The sequence below is a fragment of the Macaca fascicularis genome, chromosome 1, assembly GCF_037993035.2.
Source record: "Macaca fascicularis isolate 582-1 chromosome 1, T2T-MFA8v1.1".
Classification (NCBI taxonomy): domain Eukaryota; kingdom Metazoa; phylum Chordata; class Mammalia; order Primates; family Cercopithecidae; genus Macaca; species Macaca fascicularis.
Window position 1 is genome coordinate 75121728 of NC_088375.1, and position 6425 is coordinate 75128152.

The following is a 6425-nucleotide window of genomic DNA, read 5'->3' on the forward strand; positions in this document are numbered from 1 at the left end:
CTTTTTATACTTTTGTGGTTTATGTATTTTGACAGTTTTGTGGACATCTAATCAGATGTTACCACTTAATGAAATAAAACAGATATAGGTACATTATGTGTTTTGATCAAATCCAGCAAACCCTAAGATGTATTTTATAATTTAATTTGCAATTTGAAAGCAGTCTTTCCTTTTAGCCATTCAAGTGCCAGATTACTAAAATTCATGTATTAGTAAATAAATTATGTCATATATGTAAAAGTGTTTTACATATTGCAAAAAACATTATGCATATAAAATTATAAAATATTTTGGTTATAATTATTCCATATGTAACATCCTTTCTCCATTTCTACCTGAGCATTTAACACTCAGGCATAAGATGGTTATAGAGGGTATGGGACTAGCTGCCTTCTTTTCTGACTCTAGAATAATTCTTACCAAGAAAATTTTTCCGAGTAGAAGTTAAATGTTATTCTTGTTTTCTAACTAGCAGTCTTTAACAGACAGAAAAATCAATGCCATTTCCTTAACAGCAAATTATATTCCACTTCTGTACATTATAGCACTTTTCTTGGAGTTGATAAATAAGAAAAAAATACTGATGGTCACTTAACTTAGTAGGATTTACTTAAATGAACTGACAGAACTTAACTCTTAAAATAATTGATTTTTCTCTCCATCAGATGAAAAATTTACAATAGAGTAAATGAAAGTCTTTTAAACAAAAGTAATTTTCTATTCATTAAAGGAAACATAAAATACACTTATACAAGCCTTTGAAAAAATTACTTGCAGGTTATTAACCTATTTTTAAAGAAAGAATTTTTAAACAGTGTTCAGAGCATTTCTCAACCTGGTATACATTAAAATGAAAAATCTTTCAAGCTAAATAAATATTCCTACCCCAATGTTTTTGCTATATACCAATGCAGTAAAATAGCTGAATGTATGTAAGTGATTTGAAGATGACAGCTCTCATGACAGGAAATGGCAGCAGGGAGACCTAGAAAAAAATCTATACTGACCTCACCACCGTTCAACTCCTGTTGGCAGTTGTCACTCCAAAGGCAATATCACATAAAAGCTTTGCAATCTTTAGCTTAAGTTTCCATAGTAGGGCAAAATCCTGTTACCTCTAACCCACCCTCTCAGGCATCTATTCTCTTCTCTTCACTTTTGCAAACCACTGACAGTTTCACCTAGGCAAAACGTTTTTCACTCAGATTGGTTCTTGTTATCATCCTACCCCAAATCTTTTTTTATTTATTATTATTATTTTTTTTGAGACGATGTATCGTTCTGTTGCCCAGACTGGAGCATAGTGGCGTAATCTCGTCTCACTGCAACCTTCGCCTCTCGGGTTCAAGCAATTCTCCTGCCTCAGCCTCCCAAGTAGCTGAGATTACTGGCACCTGCCACTACACCCGGCTAATTTTTGTATTTTTCGTAGAGACGGGGTTTCACCATGTTGGCCAGGCTGATCTCAAACTCTTGACCTCAGGTGATCCACCCACCTCAGCCTCCCAAAGTGCTGGGATTACAGGCATGAGACACCATGCCTGGCCTTTACCCCACATCTTCTCATTACAAATGATCAACTGTATAAAATGACATGCTGGTTAATTATGTTTTTCTTAAAGTTAAATTATGTAGCACTCAACTCCATTTATTTGCTATCTCCTACCTTCACTGGTTTAACTAAATTTTTCCACAGCTGAAACCCTATTGGGATTCAAACTGTGCTTTTTGAATTTAATTTTAACATATTTTGAACACTTAGCTTGTTTAAATGTTCTTGAAATCTAGGGATAGAAAAAGATTAGTTGTGAATTCTATAAACATCATCCATAATTTAGAAAATGTATAGAATTTATAGACATGAGTCTGTAGTCCTCTATTCCAAAAAAGTTGGTTGAAAAGTTTAAAAAGGAAAAATTCAACTTAATCTTGCCTATTTATACGATGTGAGATGATTAGCATTTGCTTGATATTTTACCATGCTCTATGCATGTGTCTTGCAGACATATTCTAGGATAAAAGAAATAGCAGAAATAGCAAAGATTTCTTCTAAGATTTCATCAGAGATCAATCCAGAAATTGCTAGATGTTTTATATCAGAGGAAACTGATAAGATCATAACTTTGTTATTGTGCAATCTGCCAACAAAGAGTGGTTCCCAAGCCAGTTTCATCATGGTTTTGGGACAGGTCCCTAATTTTCTTGGCCCTTGGAAAGGGAGTTCTCATGACGGTCAAATCAAATAATTTTCCAAAATCATTACTTTATTTAAAAATACTTATTCAATATCTACAAAGTGCTAGTGTCTTTCCCTTTACCTGGATGTTCTTTCCTGCTCCTTGCATGAACTTTATTCCTACTCATCCTTAAATATTTAAGACAGATGTTAGTGCCTTCACGAAGCACCTCCCCACCCTTTCTTAAAAGATGGCATTGTAGGATTCCCAGGATAACGTGACTCGTTCTACTCAACCAGAATGAGTAGAGTAAGTTGCATTATCCTGGGAATTTCTTCTTTTTGAATAACACATTTATTGAGATATAATTCACATATCACAAATTTCATTAATTTAAAGAGTGCAATTCAATAGGTTTTGTATATTCATAACATTGTGTATCAATCACTATAATTTAATTTTGGACCATTTTCATAATCATACAATTATCATGTACTCCCCGCTTCCTCTTCCCCCCACCTCCTAGTAACCACTAATTTACTTTCTGTCTTTATAGATTTGCCTCTTTTGACCATTTTCTAGAATGAAATAAAAATATGTGGACTTTTGTGTCTGCCTTCTTTTACCTTGTTTACAAATGTTTTTAAGGGTCATCCATGCTGTAGCATGTCATTTCTTTTTATGAACAAATAATATTTTGTTGTATAGATAGACCACATCTTGTTTAGTCATTCATCAGTTGATGGTCATTTACGTAGTTTCCACTTGTTTTTGGTTACTGTGAATAATGCTGCCATGTACATTCACAATGTCAAATCAAATAATTCTCTAAAATCATTAATTCATTAAAAATACGTGCATGTTTTATGTGGGCATACATTTTCAATTCTTTTGTATATATACCTGGAAGTGAAATTGCTGGGTCATATGGCAACTTCACGTTTAACAGTTTAGGAAGTGCCAAATTGCTGTACAAAGTGGCTGTACCATTTTACAATGCCACCAGTAATGGATGAAGGTTCTAATTTATCCACATCCTTGGCAACACTTGCTATTCTCCATCTTTGTAACTTTAGTCAACCCAGTGAGCATGAAGTGGTATTTCATTGACATAGTTTGAACGCTGTCCCCTCTAAATCTCATGATGAATTGTAATCCCCAATGTTGGACGTGGTGTCTGGTGAGAGGTAACTGGATCATGGGGGAGGATCCCTCATGGCTTTGTGCCATCCTCACCATAGTGAGTGAATTCTTACAAGATCTGGTTATTTAAAAGTGTGTGGCACCTCCCCCTACCTCTTGCCCCCACTGTCGCCACGTGAGATGCCTGCTTCCCTTTCACCATCAGCTGTGATTGTAAGCTTCCTGAGGCCTTCCCAGTAGCCAAGCAAATGCTGGCACCATGCTTGTACAGCATGCAGAGCCATGAGACAATTAAACTTTTCATTACAAATTACCCAGTCTCAGGCATTCCTTTATAGTAATGCAAAGAATAGCCTAACACACTCAGTGTGGTTTTGATTTGGTTTCCCTGATTAATAATGAGTCCCTCTACATAATTAATGATGCCGAGCATTTTTTAATATACACTGTAAGATTCTTAAGTGAGGGCCCCAAATATTATTTATTTCACTATCTCAAGAACCAAATACAAACTGGCATATAGTAGGGATACATTTATAGTAATATTTATAAAAAGAATGAATACATATTTAATTTTTATCAGTATGTGATGATGAATTTTATGTGTCAACTAAACTGGATTAAGAAATACCTAGAGAACTGGTAAAGCAATACTTCTGGGTGTGCCTGTGAATGTGTTTCCAGAGGAGACTGGAGTGTGAATCAACAGACTGAGTGAGGCAAGTCTGCCCTCAATGCGGCACAATCCAAATGGCTGATGGCCTGGATAGAACAGCAAGGGCAATTTCTTCTCTGTTTCCTGGAGCTGGAATCCTCCTTTTCTCCTGCCCTTAGATTGCAGAACACCAGGCTCTCTGGCCTTCGCACTCCAGGCCTTATACCGCAGCCTCCTGGATTCTCAGTCTTCCAGCCTCAGACTGAAAATTACACCATTGGCATCCGTGGTTCTGAGGCTTCTGGACTAGGACTGAGTCACACTATCAGCATCCCAGGGTTGCCAGCTTGCAGACAGCCTGTCATGGGACCTCTCATCCTCCACAATTATGTGAGCCAATTCTCCTAATAAATCTTCTGCCTGTCTATCTATCTATGTATCTATCCATCTCTCCATCTGTCTATCTCTCCTTCCTACTGGTTCTTGCTCTCTGAAGAACCCTCACTAATACAGAATTTGGAACCAAGAACTGGGGCTGCTGCTATAACAAACATCTGAAAATGTGAAAGTGGCTTTGGAACTGGGTAATGGGTAGAAGCTGGAAGAATTTGGAGGCGCAGGCTAGAAAAAGTCCATATTACCGTGAATGAAGGCTTAAGGACAATTCCATGAGGGCTGAGAAGATGAGCTGTAGGAAGTACCTAAATCTTAGGGATTACTTCAGTGGTTGTGATTAGAATGTTGGCAGAAATATAAACAGTAAAGGCCATTCCGATGAGGTCTTAGACAGAAATTAGGAATATCTGTGTGTGTGTGTGTGTGTGTGTGTGTGTTATTAAGTGTATGCCCCTTTAAGGTTTTTAATTGTGATTCTCTTTACATTTTATCCTTTCCTTATTGTAATAGTTTCTGCATTTCTACAAAGTCACAATAAAACCATAAAAGTAATTTCTTTAAAAAAAAGGAAACTAGATAATCAAGTACTCTGCGCACTTTCTTTTATTCTCTTAACTAGAATTTCAAGGCCTCTGAAAAATTATATGAATGAAATTAGTGGCTTTGGGACCCAAGTTTGACATAATTTGGGGGAAGTTTTGGTTTCCTCAGCCAAAAGCTATATTATTCTAGAGTTAAAGTGTTATTATACATCAGCAATAAATTCAAGTAATACATGTCAACATACCTTGACCAGAAATTAGAAATATCTTATTGGAAAGCAGAGTAATGGCCATCTGTGTTATAAATTTGCAAAGAACTTGGCTGAATTGTATCTATGTCTCAGGGCGTTATGAAAGATAGAACTGAGCAGTGATCTAGGATATTTAGTGGAATAAATGTCTATGCAAAATATTGAAGGAGCTGCCTGGCTACTTTTAACTGCATACAGTAAGATGCAAGAGAAGAGAAACTATTTAAAGATGAGATTTATAATTAAAAGGCAAGCAGAGCAGAGTTCTCTGACTGGACATGTAAAGAGTGGAGGCATCGTTAGGAGAACAAGGGCCAAACAACCCTTGGACAAAGGGATTAACATGGCTAGAAGTAAGCCAGGTGCTATGCATCAAGACAATAGGAGAAAGACCCCAGATTCATTTCAGAGATCTTCAGGTCTGCCCCTCTCATTACTGGCCCAGAACAGGATATTGAGGGCAATGTCTCCAGAGAGGTGCCAGTGGGATATCAGTATTTGCTGCCCTGAAATGCTTCAAGTCTCTGCTTCTCTCATCCCTGCACAGAATTTCTTGGCAATTCCAGCTGTACCTTAAGTGGGCCCAGCTGCAACTTGTGCTCCACTCCAAAAGATGTAAACAGTAGCCTTGGTGGTGTCCATGTGGTGCTAATTCTATAGATGTGCTAAACGCAAGAGCTGCAAGGCCATTGTAGCCTCCACTTAGATTTCAAAGGATGTCATGGACAGCTTGGAAATGCAGTGTAAAAATGTGGGATTGGAGCCTCGACAGAGAGTCTCCACTAGGGTAATGTGTAGTGAGCCATGGGGGTAAGGCCACCTCAGAAGCCCCGAACTATAGAGTCACCAGCATGCAACTTCAGCCTGGGAAACCTGCAGGCATGAGATTCCAACCCAGCAGAGTCACTGAGTGGACTGAGCCCAGGAAAGCCATAGGGGCAGGGCTACATGATGCTTTGGGAGCCCAACTCCACCCTAGTATGCCCAGGATGCGGGACATGGAGTCAAAGGAAAATATTTTCCAACTTTAAGACTTAATGTTCTCTTTTGGGTTTTGGACTTACTTGGGAGAAGCTATTCCTTCGTTTTTTGGTCTATTTCTCCCTTTTGAAATGGGAATGTCTGTCTGTCCACGTGTTGTCTTTTAGAAGCACACAATTTGTTAATTTCACAGGTTCACAACTGAAGAGCAATTTGATTTGAGTGAATCATGCTTTATGTCTCACCCATGTCTGATTCAGATGAGACTCTGGACTTTGCC

The 6425-nt window shown here is 37.9% G+C and overlaps 1 non-coding gene across 1 annotated transcript; it reads right to left on the bottom strand.

Moving 5' to 3' along the window:
• Positions 1-5082: 5082 nt before the first annotated feature.
• Positions 5083-5165, bottom strand: LOC123571116 (small nucleolar RNA SNORD45). Its single transcript, XR_006695284.1, has one exon. It is a non-coding gene; the product is annotated as a small nucleolar RNA SNORD45 (small nucleolar RNA).
• Between the last annotated feature and the right edge of the window lie 1260 nt (positions 5166-6425).